This window comes from Sturnus vulgaris, chromosome 4 (assembly GCF_052056855.1).
Source record: "Sturnus vulgaris isolate bStuVul1 chromosome 4, bStuVul1.hap1, whole genome shotgun sequence".
Lineage (NCBI taxonomy): Eukaryota > Metazoa > Chordata > Aves > Passeriformes > Sturnidae > Sturnus > Sturnus vulgaris.
The window spans coordinates 67,532,726-67,551,344 of record NC_142246.1 but is presented as its reverse complement, the minus strand read 5'-3'; the positions used below and the strand labels follow the sequence as shown (position 1 = coordinate 67,551,344).

Here is an 18,619-nt window from a genome sequence, read left to right as displayed (position 1 = left end):
CTTTGTTTGCTCCCCTATAATTAAAGGTGGTGTCAAATTTTCCGTTACCAAATCCTATTTTTAAGGCAGCAAAAACTTAGCACAAAGCCATGCCAGGCCTTTCCAAGCAGTGAAAAACCCAAGCCTGAGTTTATCATCGACTTTGTGCAGATGATAAACTGATTAAAGCCAGGGTAATGCAGCTGGCAGCCCATAGGAAGCACCAGCCACAGGCCATTTGTGGCTCACAAATGCACTTGGGCAGCATCCTCCTCACTCTTCCAGTTCCCAATGCCTTCTTTAAACATCAACCATCTCTCCTGCAGATTGTGCCTTTCCACACTGAACTGTGAGTTCCACAATAGATTTTTGTAAAGCTGGTGTGTGCACTCACACACGTGCATCATAAACACTCCAGTGTAATCTCTTTAAAAAAAGCTCTTTGCAGCAGCAGCCCATTCCCCCCAGTCCCCATCCCAAAGCAGCCAGGGGATGTGTGCCAGTGAGCCCCTGCATGCTGAGCTGCTGCAGCTTCTGTGGCCTCTTCTCTGCCTCTACTTGCCTCTTTTCTTCAGCATCTGCAGATAATTTGAGAAAAGTACTGTGTGAAATCTATAGAGCAAGTAGTTTAACATGGCATGAAAATTGCATTAACTTTTAGCACTAAACAAAGTCTTATCAGTTGGATTAGTGCCTTGAACGTTTTTAGATATTGCAAACCAAATCTAGGTGGGAAAGTAGCAGCCAGGGGGAGATCCTAGGGAATTTCCACAGAGGTGTTCCTGCCAAAGGCATCTGAAGTGACCTTAGGCCAGACAAACTGGGGAATGCTGCAGGATTTTCCTTTTTCTTTGCTGCCATCAGGCAGGAGCCTGGCAAACAGCAGGATGGGGGACAAGCCTCTGCTCCAGTACCTGTTTCTCTGTGGCAGAAACAACCACAGAAAGGAGGAAGAAAAATGGAATAATATCTATTAATTTGGAAATTACTGAATTGCATGCAGTTATTTTTAATTCAGCTGTTAGGTATGAGGATCTGTGGTGCACCCTGGATGGGCTCCTGTGAATGGATGCAAAGCACGACATTCATCTTTAATCTCTGAGTCTGTATTAAGGCTTTTTTTTTTTTTTTTTTTTTTTCCACTGGGTATGTGCTGTGTATATTGGGAGCACTCAAGCTTTGATTAAACTGAATTCAATCCCCGAGTCTTTCTAATGAACTGTAAAAACTCTCTCTAATTTACATTCAAACATCACTATGCTCTCCATACTGTAATTATATTAGTAATGATCTATCTGAAGGCTTCTTAAGTTTTATAGGAATTTACTTGTAATTATAAAAATATGGAGAAGAGATAAGGGAGAGAAAATCAGGCCATAAGAAAGGAAATAAAGATAAAGAAAGAAGCTAGGAAGGGAGGAAAAGAATCTAGAAAGACAGCAAGAACAGAAGAAACTACTAGCATGGCAACATGATTGTATAAAACCTTGTCAGAATCACTTTCTTGCATAAATAATATATCAAAAGAAAAGTTTTTAGCTTTATCAGAGTAGAGGCCTTTCCATTTAAAGTTAATGAGACTAAATAATATTTAATATTAATAGCATTAATAAATTTTAAGTAATTACAATACAATATACAAAAATAATATTCTTCCTCCGTGAGCAATCAGAGAGCTGCCATTTGGAAATTACAAGGAGTTAAATTCTAGCTGGCTATGAAATTACCTCCATTCTAAGACAAGCTCTTGGGACTGGTTTAAAATGCTAATCCCTTTTTCTTTTCTCTCTGCTTTTGATGAACAATTTCTCATGCTCATTTCATTGAGTAATAATGTCAAAGTGTTCAAAACCCAAGCATTTCAATTATAAGCATATCCCCAGCGATATCGCTGATATAAAAGTAATTTTTTGTCTGGTTAGGATTTGAATTGTTAACTCTTCATGGTTTTTAAATCAGAATTTGAAAACACACAGTAATAGTTATGGTATCTTGGCAGGTTAATGTAGTATGTCATGTCATATTTCTGTCTTGTGCCATGACATACAATGCATACAGAATTTCATTGTTATTTTGAAATGTTCTTGTTCTTTGTGTTGTACAATCCATTGCAGAAATTAAGGCTACAGGTTAACAAAATAGCAAGAATATGGGTCTTTTCCTTAATCCGTGTAAAGTAATATAATAAAAATTCAAAACATAATATTTTCTTTTTTCCTTTAAAATTTTGGTTTTGGTGTTTTTTCTCTCTAGAATGTTCTCTCCTTTTTTCATGTTTATTTAAACACAGCCAAATACTGATTAGACCTTTTTTTTTAACATGGATTTCTTTCTTCTGTAACTTCTCTTTCTTGACTAGGTGTTTGAAAATTCTGTTTTTGAAATAAAATTTAGGGTTTCTTTCACTCTATGCAGTGTGCAACCATAATATGCAAAAGAAACCACTGAATCATTGAGGGAAAAAAAAAAAGCGTTGCCTTGTCTTGGTAACATTTTTTTTCTGAGGGATTATACAAACCTTTCATTGACATTGATATTATTATGCTCCCAGTGATTTTCTCTGTTGTCTTAATTCCTGTTAAGTTACTAAGAGACAAAGCAGCTCTTGAGGATCAACATAGCATTAGTTCTCAAATTATTAGTCTCATTTTCTTCTTTAGTGCATTTTCATTCTCCTAAACCTTGCCACTAAAAGGGTTATTATTGTTGTGACAATAAGATGGGATAAGGAAAAAATTTATTCAAAGTCACAGCAAGGGTTTAAGGAGAGGCTGACACAGCCAAAGGGACTGACAAGGGCAATTAATGTAATCACAGAGTGCTGGATGTATGGGAAGATGAACAGAAGAAATGGGAAGACTGCATTTATAATTACCAATAATAACTCGTGTAAATAATGTGTGACTCAAATACAAGACAGGTCTCTACCTGCAGGCACTGACAAGCTTTTAGACATAGGACAGCAATAATGGTAAAAAAACTTGCTACTCCAGGAGAATAATTATCACCATGTCTAATGTCTATGTGGCATGTCAAAAATGCCCTGTTGTGTTTTTAGCTGTATTTAAAAGAGTAAGAACTGAATAAAATCCGAATGAATGCACAGGAGAAGATAAGAAGCCCATGGCAGTGTTGAAAGGCCAGCTGTAAATGTGTGCACAGGGATTTGGGGCCAGCCAGGGAAGGTAGTTCCAGCATGGGGAGTTGCCCAGGATTTTTTTTTCCTTTTTTTTTAAATTTTGGAATTTTTTAGTTATGTATAGAGTGGACAAATGCAACATTGTAAATTAGTAACTAGAAATTTGGGAAGCAGTGACCCCTGTTTGGGTCAGCTGTGAAAGTCCAGTCTATCTTCACTGGTTTAGGGGAGAAAACAATGACATAAACTAAATATTGCACAGACTAAGAAATATGATGCAAAATATTTGGACTAGGCTGCTTCCATAAATAATGCAGCTTCAAAAAAAGAGGAAAAAGTCAATCATTCTCTTATCCTGTGAGTATACATTTTTGTTTTGCAGACATTTAAAAGGATTTTGAAGTCCTATTTGAATATAAAGTATCATGAATTAAAAAAACAATCAAGTTTTCCAGCCTTGCTTTAACTTAATTTGGGAATTTGCCTGTTAAATTGATGTATATAAAAGAAGAAAGCAGTAGAAGTTTGTTTTCAATGCTGCTGAAGTTGTTTGCATCTGTCTCAGCAATTGGCTTCATTTCTTTAAGATGACAGAGTGTCCTTTTTATCACAGCTATCATACATTATTATGCAGATCCACAATGCCATATGGAAGCATAAATGATAAAATGCACTTTCATTTAAGCCAATATAAATAGTAGTTATTGACAAATTCATTCTTTTCATCCCTGATCTCCCCTCTCTGGCAATAAAGAAAAACTGAGACTACTTGTCTAAACAGTTAATACATAATTTAAAGGCAGAGTATCAAGAGCATTATCACAAAGTCCACACACAAATAGAAATCATATTTGTGTACAAATACAAATTAACTTTGGAGGCACCCATTTTTGTGAACAAATAACAGTAATCGTTTATATTGACACGTAGCAATTTGTAGTATGAATTATAGGAGAAGATAAATAATTTGAATTGGCAGCAATATATTCTGCTTTGAACTTGTGGGGATTTGGTAAAGCCTCAAAGTACAGCTATGATTGTCTTGAGAGCTTAGAGGCATTAAGAGTCCAAGAACTGACATCAAGATTTAGCACACTACTTGGAGGACTGAGAATACCTCAATGAAAAATAAATCAATGCTGTAAGTAAAGTTCTTTTAAAATCCAATACCTAACAGGTGGCATAAAGGAAAGTTTAGAAGTCTCACTGCAGTAAGTGCAGGTCAATGGCCAGTTGAGAAAAAAATAACCAAGTCTTCTGGATCTTTATACCTCAAGTGGAAAAAAAAAAAGTGTGGGTCAAATTTAAAGTTCTTTACTATTAAAAAGAAGTCAAAGAATGTTGTTTGTATTTCAGTAAGCTTCATATTCCTTATTCACAGAACTTGGTACCAGACCCATATTTCAAAAATAAAAGCAGCTTGTGTTAACCAATGAAAACCTCTTTTATATTTTTTCATTGCTCTGTCATCTTCAGCCAAAGTCAACAGCAAGTTATAGATCTTAAAGATGAGCAATTCCTTACATTTCCATGAGAAATGCTATACATAGAAGTGAGAGTCCACAGTGTGGAAAAGCCTGCAAGATAAGCTTGTTTTTTCCATGTGATGTGCTGGTTCTCCAGACAGTAGGAGCAGTGACATATTAAGGAATGCTGCACTTTGCAGAGGAAAGGGATATGTGAGAATCCAGAGCTCAAATTCAGTCATTAAAACGTGAAGGTAATGTCATTTTCTGGTGCTGTGTTCCAGAGTGCAGGATTGTGATATGGGTACAAACTACTGAGGGAGAAAAGCTTGAGCAAAAATTGTTATAATTGTCCTATAAAATCAGTTTGAGTTTGCAGAAAAAATCCCCCGTAATCACTGAGGCCACACAGGTTGATGTGTAGGAAATTCTATGAAGGGTAGATCCCAGACCTCCAGGATGGTGCATGGCATCACTGAGGAACTGAATGCTCTCTGTTTATAGGACACTGTACAGCAGTCATGGGATCCTTAAAACAGAGCACTGTAAAAAAGGTAAGACTTGTATTCGAAAAGAATAAATAAGAACTTTTGTTGTTCTGTGTTGTAAAAACATTTTCTGAAATAATGAAAGCAGTGCTCTAAGAATGACAGGCATATCTGTGAATTAATTGAAGATACTTGTGCACATAACAATCACAATAAGCAATAATCTAAATTAGCATTTTTCAGCCATAGCCTATTCTACCATTTTCTTCTGTTTAATGGTGACTGCCTGTGTACTTGAAACTGAGACTATTCGCTCTAAGTAATGGGAAACCTCAGGAAGACTCCTTCCTTTTATTCTGAAACTAAGCTGAAAAATGTTTATCTCAGGCCTTAGGTGGGTATCTTTATGCCCAAATCCAAGCCTGGCCATGCAGCAGAGACAGGAAGACTTATTCCCCAGTAAGCTACAATGCCATTGAGACTGACACTGTGCTTTAACTGCGTGTCTCAGAACGGCTGGTGGGGCAAATGGATCACGGTATGGTTTTTATGCTTCCTTTTGTTGGTTTATGAATTTGTTTGGGAGCAAAGCCACCAGAACTGTAAGTCAAATTATCAGCTCAACAGAGAGCTCCAAATAGCTCTGCAAGGCCGGGTTTGAATAAGACTCTCATATAATCTGGTTATAATAGTCTGTCTGGAATATATATTGAAAGAATCCTGCCTTTGAGGTCTGATCTTGTAGATTGAAGCCAAAGAGAATTCTGTGTGTAATAAAGTTGGTGTATTATAAATAGCACAATATTTGTGTAAATTAGTTTCTGCTAGATACGTTTTAATACCTCCAGCTTCAGATGTCATGAGAATTCTTTGCCCCAGCATAAAACAAATCACCAAACCTCGCACGAGCGGTGGCAGGAGTAGTTTAAAATCAAAAAGACATTCTATCTGCATGTGCACGGCAGCGACTGAATAGCAGCACGGGAAGTATAAAATCAGAAAGACATTACATCTTTGCAGGTTACACGTTGCTAACACGGCTGTGTGACTAATTTGATGTGACTCGGAGTCCCCAGGAGAAGATTTGTGGTTCTGTCAATCGCGTTGGGTGACAGAGCTGGGGAGCGGGCTGTTAATGCTCGGAGAGAAAACGTCGTGGTCGTGTGATTGAATTCTGGAAATACTGACTAAACAGTTTTCCATATCTTTGGAGCTGGTTAAATGGAGTGATAAATATCTCTAATTTCGAAAGTGCAGTTTCAGGGAGATTAAAACCATAGCAATACCCCATTGGTTATCGTCTTGCTTATTTTGCGGGATGACTTTGTGACCTGAAACCTGCAAAACTGAAATGCAGAATAATTTTAGATGCTACTTTATTTAAATATGAAGGAATGCAAAATTGGAGTACTTAGATGACAGCTACTCTGATTGATGCCAATTTCAGATTTTCAACCAATTTTTCACTGAAATTTTTTGAAGTAGAAATCATCTTTAAAGCCAAAGCCTTTCCCCTTTTATGCATGTCGTTCAATTAATTTAAAAAGTAACATAGTGTAACTAAGGTTTTCTACAATGGTTGCTGATTATAGAATATTTCCATAATGTTTAGCTGGAAAAACTGGAGTTTCACTTCTGTGGCTATATAAAGAAACAGGTTTGCAGTATGGAGAGGGATAGGCTGGAGAGATCTAATCTGAGATGCAGAAAGGTACCATGGCTTCACAATACATGTGTTAAGTGCTTCTTTAAAACTATAGTTACTGTACAATACCTATAGGAATAATGCAATAATGAAAGATGCCATCAAACTGAAAATAAGGGTATGAACACAAAAAAATTAGGAAGTGACTGCACACTCACAATTAGCATACTTGCATCTTATTAAACCAAAAAAAGGATATGGTCATATGCAAAATTTCTTATTAACAGTGAAAACAGATGAATTAAGAAAAACATGGGGATCTTTTGTGCAGTAGAGGAGAGGAAGGTTTGTCCTCTTCCTCATCTTCTATCTGTGTGTAGGGATTTTGGCCTGGTTTTCCATGCTTGTGGTAGGATGGGGCTGTGAGTGTAATACTATACTGCTTCATTGTGGTATGAGGGCTAGGATCCTTTCTGTATTGTTAAACTCAAGATTTTAATGGCTTTTGATGGTTAGTTCAGCTTATTTTGCCATCTCCCCTTTGTCTAGGAATATTATATATATTCCTTAATTGTATAGTTTTTTATGTCTAGGTGTTGAGCTATTATTCAAGACTTCTGCTTGGTCTCACTTACTAATTGCAGTAACCATAAAAAGCTCTTACTAACTACAAATTGCCTGTCATTATAGTCAGTTGTTTGAAATCACTGAAGCATTTCTAAATTCGTGAGATCTGCAAGGATATAAACTCAAATACTTTAAAGAAGTTATGACTACTCCAATAGGGTTCATCATAACACCACCTGCTAAATTTATTTTACTTTTATAAATCTGCATAAATAGTTATTGTGTCTTCATGCCATGACATTTTATAGCAGCTCATTTTTATTGGAAAACCAAATAGCATCAGGCCCCTTGAACAATCAGACACTTCTAAAGGCATAAGGACTCGTTATGGATATATCATTTCAGTCCTCCCAAACTCTGTCTTCAATGGCATTATGGTTCAATTAAGAGTCAACTATCAAAACAAAAACTGGCATGTACCATATGAAAAAAGCTTGTCCTGGTAGCACGAGCTGCGAGGCAAAATGGTTTTGAGGAGCAGAGTTACAGCCTGGAGTTTGCTGCCCACAGTTTAATTAGGCAGGCAGAGATCCATCAGTGAACTGGGACTCAGATTCTGCTGAAGGTTTCTTATCTCAGGGCACAGGTGGGTGTTAGGCTTTGGGAGGGAGGCAATGATTAGCTCATTCTTGTTTCCCCAGGTAAAGGATAAATAGAAAATTTGAAAGATTTTATTATAAAGCAAAGGAGAGAAATCGATAAAAAAGATCAGGTGAAATTTCTCTTTAATTCCTGAATGATTATATAAGAAAGATGAAAGCATCCCTGCTCTAAGACTTTGAGATGAGAGGACTAAAGTGCTTGAGTCTGTGAGAAACATGAAAAACAGTGAGTAAACAAATAAATCACACAAAGACATTGCGACTGGAGTGCTGACTTGTTATAGGATAAGTTTTAATTACAAGGGGATAATATGTCATAAAATGGGCTTAGCACATGCTCCTAATTAGTATTTTAAGTGATTTTCAGTTTAAATGTACTTGGATATAAAACAGACTTTGGGCTTCTAGATTTAAGATACTTTGAAGTTTTTTTTTTTCTAGTGCAATAGTTGAGGGAGACAACATTCCAGATCTTAACAACACTGAATTCTGCCTTTCACCTAAAGGCCTTTTGTTTTTTATTCTACTGCAATGTGTAGCTCAGGCAGAGAAAGAAAAAATATAACCTAAAATATAACCTAAACTTGGATTAATATACTCTATGCAGGGTATAAAGTAATAATTTAAAATAAGAATTGCAAATGAATGTGTTGTTGCTGAGATCTAAGGGCATTCTCATATGGTAATGATGCAATACTTTCACTCAACATGAGTTTGCCAATGCTCTGCTCCTTTTCCTGGGAATTGTGTGGCTAACGTGTCCTTGGAAAAGTTAGAAAATACTGATTCATTTAAAGTGAAATCTTTTGTGGAAATGCGGAAATCTGAAGAGAAACTTCATTAAAATATTAGACTGCTCCCCTTTGACTTTTCTGAAAGACTGGTAGAGTTTTCAATTAAAAACAAAATACCATTATGAAATGTAAAAAAGTATATACAATTCCATTGCCTGTAAATGTAAAAACTGAAGCTGATGTGAAATATTTTGTTTACAAAAATAAATTATTTGTATTATCTTTGGACCTGCAGGCATCTTAGCCTACTTCGTTTAACAGTGCCCAACAAAATAGAGGCAGGGGTTCTTTCCTGACTCATTCTGCATTTTTCCCCTTTGATGGCGTTCTGAAAAAGGGTTTCAAACTGGTTTTATTATCTCCAGGGTTCAGCTTCTTAATTGAAATGAACTCCGGGTAGTTTCACACCAGCAGTTTCTTTAAGGTTTATTTTCATTCCTATGAGGCAGGGAATCTCCTCGCAGGCGTTCTCCTGGTGAGAAGTTCCAGTGTCTCCCCCCACACCCTGTTGTTCTTGGGGAGCTGCTTATAGAGGTGACAATCCCTAACAGACTTTCTGGGGCTGGATCTTAAAAGCATTTTCTCCACAAACAGCAAAATTAGGGCCATGTCTAGTGAAAACAGAAGGGAACGTTCAGCTTACTGAGCTCATCCCATGGGCTTGACTGCAATGCTGAAGCAGGAGTCACTGCAAAGTCAGTGCTTGCTGAGTCCCACACACCAGCAGCAGCTGACCTTGTGGTGAGCAATGAATAAGGGCTGAAGCAGGGATATTCCATGGTATAAAGGTCTGGAAGGACAACGAGAGTCATTCTTTCTTGCCCGGGAAGAAAAGCTGCAAGGGAAGGTGCAGATACTTCCCTCATCCCTGCCTTATGCTAGCATCCTGCTGCTCCAAGGACATCAGAGATGAGCTCTGTGAGCCATGAGACAGAATGCCAGGCATGCTGGGCAGGAATTGGATGCATCATTTGCTTATTTCTGGCACCCATTTGGATGCCTGGAGAGGAGCTGTGCCATTCCCTGCTTCCCCAGGGGAGCTGTGGATCTGTTCCTCTCTGAGCAGTACAACGTAGCCCTCCCTGACTTGAACATTATGAAGATTCTTTCTAAAAATAATTATAAATAATTTAAAGTCTCTCATAGTTAGAGATTAAGCTGCTGTCAAATACAGCCATTTCTCCTAATCTCAGAATTTTAAAATTCTTTTTCTTTGTTACAGGCAGCACTGTGGAGTGATGCTGTTCCATGTAGAAAGATATTTGCAGAATTTGTCTTGAAGCAGTTTTAAATTTCTAAATGCAGCTTCTGGAGACCTGCCTGAAGGGACACCCCCAGGAAAAAAACCAAAGAAAACAAAAGAGAGCTTCTGCCTTGTGGTGCCTCAGCTTTCCCTGAGAGAACAGAATGAAAGAGAAAGAGCAGGAGAGCTTCAACCTGAGCCACCAGGACCTCAGAATGGATCAACACCACCCCTGTTCCATTTCCAGCTGCTGGGTCTTAGAGGGACAGTAGCAATTTTGGGCACAGATACGGAATACAACAGCATTTTGTGTTACACAGGACATTTGACTATAAATATAAGTGTCTGCAATCTCTTTTGACTTTGAGCAAATACAGCTGAAAATAGGAAACATACATATTTAACACCATTGTTCAAGAAGGATTGGAGTTTTTAACATTTTCATTTTTCCTTGAGGTAAACAATTTGTTTTGACTGATGGTATTTCAAGAGAATGTCTTCTTCATCCTTTTCCCTGACAATGTCTTTACATAGTCTGTATAACCTGCTGTTCTATTTCCCAGGGTATTCTTTTATTAAATACACCAATAACAAGAATAGAACAGTAATATTTAGCTTAAGGTTTCTTTTCAAATATGATAGTTTCATTTCTTTCCTTTCCCCTTAGAGTGTCCTACTTTGTGCTGGTGTTTTTTTAACAACTGCACTATATTGTGCAATTTTGGTCATCTCAAAAATAATGGCTTGATGGATCTTTCATTGACCAGGTACTGAAAGATAATATTGTAAATCCTTAAAATTGGGATGATTCTTAAAATACCATTATTATTTCTTCTTGCATCTAAGTAGAGAGGCAAATGAATTAGGTGAAAGCATCACTAGGCTTGTGTAGGCATATTGAAATAATATTAAAAGCTGGAAAGGTTCAATAGAATATACAAAACACTTTTTGCAAGTTAAGACTACGATAATCTGGTCTGTAGTTGTGTTTATAAGCATTAAAAAAGCTGTTTCCAATTCTGAGCTTCTAGGGTTCTCCATGGCATTTTCATTTCTGTTAAGAATTTTGTGAATGTTTCATTTCTATTTCATTTCTATTAATATATTTCTGGAATGGTTAAAAAATGTGATTTGGTTCTTGTTTAAGATGGCTTGGATGTGTGAGGTTAAAATATAAAAAACACAGTATTTGCCTTGAATTTGAATATCATAAATAAAAGAATAAAACTTTTCTGTGTGTATTGGACCAAAGACAAAAGTTTCCCTATATGAAAAGATGGAATTGATTCCACAGACAATATCTTCAAAAGTGGCATTTATGATCTTATCCTTTTATCACTTCCAAATGTATTAGTGCCACTATCTTTTATCTTGTGGTTATAATCCATGCCATGAAGATAAATTAGGAAATTAATAAGGACATCCCCCACAACTGGATCCACAGAAATTTATAGTGATTAGTGTTTTGCAAGGAAGTGGTGATGTAAAGTCCATAGGCTACATCTCCTGCAATTTCCTTATCTATCCTTTGTGCCAGGCTACCAAATTTTGGCTGGTTTTTATCTATAGAAATCACCTGCCTTTCTTTCTTGTGTTTTTTTTTCCCCCCATAATTTATTTTTGTGTGTTGCAGGTAAATACTCCTAAAGATGAAAGGGAGGGGTTTCCTGGGTGTGGTTTTTTGATGGTATGAAGGAAAAAAAAAAAATCTATCAAGGTGACTTAGTCTGCTTCCTTCCCACCCTTGGAAGTGTTCAAGGCCAGGCTGGATGGGGCTCTGTAGGTTACTTGCAGCAGTGGTAAAAAAGCAAGCTTGAAAGGCATCTGTCTTTTGTAATTTGCCATAATTTATTTTGTTTATGTTTACTTTTAATAATGTTAAATGTGCAGTTAAGTTTTTTTTAAGTGTTATTACTTTCCAAAGAGCAAAAAACTAATGGTGGGAATGTGTATTCAGCTCTGATTTGTCAGAGAGCCATAAAGAGAAAATGGCCTGTTTCAGTAATCAAAATGGTGCTGGCTTTGAGGAATCAACAGAAACTACACATGACAAATGATTAAAACAGATTTTGAAAGAACAGAAACAATAGGAAGGCAGTGGGGAAAAAAGTATTATTGTCACTAAGTAGCCTGAGTTAATTTGTTAAAATACTTTCCAGCCCAGGGAAAGTGCAGAGTAACAATCCTAATGTTCTAATTAAAGCCTTGTGCCTTACCAGGAAAAAACATCTTTTACTTGAAAGATGATTTAATGCCCAGAAGGTGATGAAATATATATCCAGGTTAAAAGCCATCCAGATTAGCTGAACTTTGCTTCTGTTTACAGGCTTGGTGCTCAGGTCCAGCAATTGATGAGAGATCAGCATTAATAAATATCTTTTTGACAGGAAATTTTATGGCAAGTTATTGAATTCAAGTCAAGATTTAGTTTCTATAAAAAGTGAAGAATAAGAAATATTTTTATATAGTAGCAAAGAGACCCCCACAGCAATCAAAACTGAGCAATAAGAGTGTTATCCTGTGTCCCAGTCTCATTAATTCCACTAATAATGTTTTTAGGAATCCATGAGCATCTGCAGAATAAGCTAACAGATCACACAGCCAACAGGTAAAAGGGAAAAAAAGAATTTGGTTTTACTGCCTTTTGGAAAAAACACCATTGCACTTCTCATATAACAGCTTTTAAAAATGAAAAGCATGTGGGTGGTGTGTACCTATGCATGTAAAGATGCCCATGCATGTTGATGTGTGGATGTTTTGAAGGAAGAGTGTTCTTGTGCATGTCTAGTCTATTTTCCTAGAGAAAAGCAGACAGAAATGGGATGCCTGCATGGTATATACCCTATATAACTACAATGTAGGATTTGCTGTGAAATTAACCTAGACTTCTTCTTTAATAGGGCTGCAATAATATTAATAATATTAATAATATTAATAATATTAATATTGGGTCATCTGAAGCTGCCACTGTTGTGCAGCAGGTGTAGCACCAGTAGTTCAGTCAGTGGCAAACCTCAAGAGGTGTTTTTAAGGCAAACACTACAACCACAAACTCCCTGCATTCTTGCCCAGTTAGAGTATTGTAGTGAATGAATAGAAGATCACTTAAATTGTTAGAAATGGAGGATTAGGGACTCTGTAGAGCTTCTGTTCCTCAGTGTAGTTTGTAAGTCTACATTTATAAATTTTCTAAGGAATTATCAGGTGATGGTTGTTTGGAGAAATAAAGTTTTTCAAGTGTTAAAACCCAGCAGGAGGGATTTTTTTTACTAAGCCAGTCCAAGTTGCAGTGCAAAGAGAATAGGGAAAGTTAATGTATTTCTACAAATATATAGCACTAGGAAAAAATAATTACATGTGAGAGATTTCTAGGAGTGTGTACATGAACCCCTCAAGATAAGCACTTACTCCTTCAGAAGCTTCAAATAAAATAAAAGAAAATAAAAAATCCAGTTACAGTGTCAAACTTTCTCTCAGAAAGCTCTTAACAAAACCTCCCAACTTTTGTCTCCTATCTCTAAAACTTTAAATCTCTTCCTTTGACTCAACAAAATCCTACAAAAAACTCTAGCCTTTTCATGGGTGTTCAAAAGAGCTTTTGCTAAGCCAGAATGTCATAAATGAGTCTTGTCTTGGAGACTCTGAGTGTGATTTAGGTGTCCTCTCTTTAGGCTGCATCTTTCTCTAATGGAATTTCATATTATGTAGAGTTAACTTTTCATATTATGTAGAGTTAACTGGGATGGATCACACAATGTTCTCCCTGCCAATTCTGCTAAGTTATGAAACGCAGTTTATTATGTGAAAACAGCATGCTATCCTGAAATTATTATACTGTTATGTCCTTTTTTTTTTTTTCTTTTAAATAGTAAAATACTATCACATATATCAGGAGTTTTGCAGAAGGAACATCTGACGAAACTGCACAGGAGGCAATACTTTTAATATTTCATGAAAAATAACGAAAATTTAAACAAGAAAGCAATGCAGCCTGGCAGTTTGAGAGATATACTTGCATTTAGTTAAGAAAACTAACCTGAGGAAGAAATAAATCATTGTATTTAGGAGGAAAAAACTCCTAGATTTCACACACTTTGTTCATCTCGGGTTAACCTTTTTAGAGAGATGTGGTATTTTTCAGACACTGAGAACATTATAGTTATATCTTAAACCATGCTGCCTTAGCAACTACATTCCAAATAGTAATTGGGGTGTACCTTCATAAGGTTTTGAAGAAAACTTGTCATTAAAACATCCACAGTGGAGGAAAATAGTCAGTGCTCGAATCACAGTGGATTTGCAGGTAGTGACATTCTGGTGGGAACCTCAGCATTTAAAGCAAGCAGATCTTCAGCACCTCTCCTCAGAACTACATCAAATGCCTGTGGAATACCTGCTCCTGATGTCCTGAATGCAAAGGCACAATAATATGGCCCTGGTTTTGGGATCTCAAACCTATCACAGACGCTGTGGCAGCAGCACAGAGGTTCCCCAAGGCATCTTTTCAGTGACAAAAGGAGGCTTTGTCGCTCTGGCTCCCACTGGGTTTGGGAATTGTGAAGGAAAAGAAATTTCTTGCATTAAAACTAAGTTATATAAATACAAAGATGCCTTTTTAAGGGATCTAGAGTACTGTGTTTTGTCCCCAAAGGTACAGCAAACACAGCAGTAGCTGCGTATGAAAGTGTGGATTTTGAAGAAAACTCTGTAGAGAAGAGAAGTGAAATGACTTCAAAACCAGCTTGATGTTTGGTTCTGCTTTTGGACACGTTGCAACCTTTAGTGGATGCTAGTATTCATGTTAGGAATTTGAATCCCTTTGCAGAAAGCCAATAATGCTTTTAAACCATTTAGTGCTATTCAGTTTTCAGTCTCAGTGTTACGTGGTTAAAGTCAGCCCCTGCCCTTGTCCTGGTTTAGGTTTCTGTTCTGTGAGTGCCATTTCGTATTTTTCACAGGTACCACATGCCTTTGTTGTCACCTTTTCTCATTATCACTGTAGGGATCCGTGCACACTGGTTGTTGTCTCTGAAATGAAGCCTTCAGCCTTTCCCTAACTTTCAGCTGGGACTACTCAGATGAGTTTTCTAAAGAACCATAAACTTGGGTAATTATGATTTCTGATCTGAATTTCATCCAAATTTGGTTTTCTGTTGCTCAACTCTGTCTCTCTTTAATTTCTACTGAAATGATGATTAGTTTCTGATGCACACACCAACTGGATAGAGCCAAGGTTCAATGAGACCCAAAGGAGGGATGCTGCCTTTTGTGGCTTACAGAGGCTCCAGCGTGGAATTTTTGGCTTTACAGAAACTGTCATACGTAAGTCCATGCTTGGAGACAAAGTCTGAATTAGAGATTTACTCTCATGCAGTCTGACTCATTTTATTTTCATTACTTTGGGGTTGATTCCCAACCCTTGCTCCTGTCTGCATCTCAATTTTCCCTTTTAAGGGATACAATTATGGTTGCTGGATAATAATGAATAAAATAATAAGCTAGTTAATGGAGGGTGCCTTTCACTAGTGTTATTGAATCAAGTGTGGCAAAAAATTTAAAACCATATGATATTTCTGAGAGATTTTGATCCAAGAATTTTAGTTCCATATGTTTACTCTAGCTAATATTCTTTTTAATAATGGATTAAATATTGCAGTAAATATTTTCATCTATTAGTGAATAAATCACAGGTACTCTAGAGTTCCTCTTTCATTCATTTTAACTGCACACTGCAGACATAAAAAAAAATAAATGGGTGTAAAAAACAGATGAATGATGAGTGAAAGCCAATTTGCAGGAGTAAGGTAAAGTCAAACTCAGATTTTGTGTCATAGTGTGGTAAAGTTTAGTATGAGAAATTTTTCACTGAGCTCTGTATCCTTAGACTAGGGTATTTTGTTGACCTATTCACACCCAGATGCATGATTTTTAACTATCCTACCCTAGTATTTATGACAGAAGACTCACTTGCTCATCTTGCCCATGCATACTTCCCAATGTATGACCATTTTAGCAGGGAAAGAAAGACAGTGCCTTTCCACAGGAAAATGTTTCCTTAAAAAATAACTAAATGTGGGATCACTGTGATGTGCAGTGGTACCACATGTTGCAGAGATGTGCAGATGCATCTCCATGATTCCACCAGCCCTGCAGGCCAGCTGTGAGACAGTGACACTCCAGGGGGCTGTGCCTATACTTCATTCTTAGTAAATGCACTCTGCATTTACAGTCCAGGGAATAGGGAAAACCTACTGATCTTTATTTAAAGAGAATATACACTGAGTTTCCTCTTCAAGGAAAGCATTGCTTTGCAGGAGAAAAGGCCCTGATGGTTCTTTTGTCAGTGACATTTTAAAAGCAGCTCTTTATAGTGTATCTCTTTCTGCTGTCATTAAGGGAGGACAAATAGAAGTATGCACACTGCCATGCTGGCACTCATCAGCACCAGTCTGGAAAAACACGCAGGCCTGGTTTCAATTTCTGCTTTTCTAGTGTTATTTAGTTCATTTGATCAGATAGTTGAAGTCCAAATACATAACACTACTTACAGCTAAAATATTTGGCAAAATGCTGCTACAGCCTGCTCAAAGTGTTTTAAGTAGTTAAGCATCCAAAGAGTACATAATAATGTATACACTTAAATGTATACATAAATTAGATTTAAGAACATGTAGCTCTACAGGTTTTGGAATGCTTTTTAAACTGCTGCTTTCTCTGTTAATTAAAAGCTTCCAGTGCCAGTTTGTTCCTGTTTTATTAAAGTGCTCCAGTGTTTGGAACCTTTCCATGAACAAATTAATATAAGCAGTGTGTGCATATATATGTTAGAAAACATCTTTTGGTAAGATAGTTCTTTGCTTCTTAATCTGCCAGCAAATACTAATCTACCAGAATGCAATTGTTTCTGCCCATAAATTGCATTCTTATACAATCTCACCAATATAATCTGATGGAGGAATCCCTATGCAGATATGAACCTACAGATATTTTTTAAAAGAATTTTGTATCAGGTATTTTAGAACTGCATGTGTTTTAAGCATTTTTTTTTTACAGCATATATAATTTACATACCACAAATATAGGAAATTTTCTTGTTTTACTTACTCACAACAAGCTGTAGAACTCATCTTTTCAGCTACATCCGTAAAAGTATGATAGCTGGGGTTCTGTTTTTTGTTCAGCAGAACACAAGGAGACATCAAGCCTTTTTGGCAATAAGTGTGATTTTTATTTCATATTCCAAATAGGAAAATATTCCATTGCTGAGTTCAGAAAAGAAATTCTCTTTTTTCTTCAAAGAAGTACATGCAGTAGTTTTGTGTCAAACTCACAGATGTATGCATGCATTTTATATGTGGATATGTGTAAATATGTACCCATATGACTTGGGGACCAAACTGGATAAACACTTGAGTCTTTCTCATGCTTTACAGGTTTCAAAAAATCCCTTCAATATGCTTTTCCCTTCATTTCACTCCTGATTTGCCTCTGCCTTTGACCACTTTTTATCTGTTTCTCCATCTGCCAATGATCTTACAGCAGCTAAAGCCCTGTTGTCTGATTTTAAAGGACATGGAAAGATCAGACAAAATGAAAGTTGGTCAAAACTTGGGAGCTGGCTGCAGCTGCAGCTCAGGGAAAATGAGGCTCTGTGCTGAGAACTAACTCACCAGCACTGGCCTCAGGACTTGCTGGGACTCTCCTTGGCTAGAGTTCATTTTAGCTTGTTTCTGCTGTGACAGCATTTGTCTTCCTGTCACAAGATTATTTCCTGCCTTGTTCAAGCTTATCTCCATGCATACCAAATGTGATCAAGATCTGGAAAACCTGTACAGTCTCTACAGAACGAGTGAGAAAACTCCTTTTGTGATAGCTGGGGCTGTGGGATGCTGTTGTGTATCAGGAATAGTGAAGTGGTGACAATCATCAAGCTTTAGCTGGGATCCAGTGGGGAAAAAAAAAATAAGTAAGCAAACTGCTTGAAGAAAACATGAAACAAAGTAGCCCTGGGCAGATCCAATACTGAAGAGAAAGAAATCTCGCCATAAATGTCACATTCCTCCCAGCAAAGCCCTTGGGATGCTGCTAATAACTTGATTCCCCTCCAAATTCCTTGAGTTTTTGGATCCAGATGGTCACCCTCAAGGCTGAACGTAACACTGAAGCAAAAGATTGGATACCTGAAAGTGAATGTATAGCTAAATAATTTTAAAATATTATTACTGATTTGTTGTTGTTGTTGGGGGTTTTTTTTGTAGCATTTGGGCACTGCTGTAACTGGGCTGATAGCAAGTGCCCATTGCATTTTGATTTGACTGTCAAAACCCTAATGTATCCTTAATTCCTTGGATCCACTTAAAATGCATATTCCCTTTCATCCATAGCAAGATCCTGAAGTGTAATGCTGTTGTGTTACTGGTTCATGCAACAGAACAACAAACTTTGGGGGTGTGACTGAGTCGTCCAAACACAGGATGTCTTTTGACACCACTTGCTGTCTCTGAGACATCTGTTGTAGGACACTGACAAAGTAAAATCAAAGCAGATTCATTCTGTACCAGAACTCCACAGGGAAGCTGAGTGGGACACCCAAGGATGTTTACCATGGCATTAGGTGCTGCTGTCTCAGGAAAAGC

The 18,619-nt window shown here is 37.1% G+C and overlaps 2 long non-coding RNA genes across 12 annotated transcripts in view; one reads left to right on the top strand and one right to left on the bottom strand.

Moving 5' to 3' along the window:
• The window catches only part of LOC148224069 (uncharacterized), a 33,259-nt gene extending 22,100 nt beyond the window's left edge, over positions 1 to 11,159 (top strand). Inside the window, exon 5 of the long non-coding RNA XR_015803418.1 lies at positions 9,963 to 11,159. This is a non-coding gene — a long non-coding RNA (uncharacterized LOC148224069). The remainder of the gene's footprint in view (positions 1 to 9,962) is intronic.
• Positions 1 to 18,619, bottom strand: part of LOC148224068 (uncharacterized) — a 131,647-nt gene that overhangs the window by 1,201 nt on the left and 111,827 nt on the right. The gene's annotated exons all lie outside the window — the stretch shown is intronic.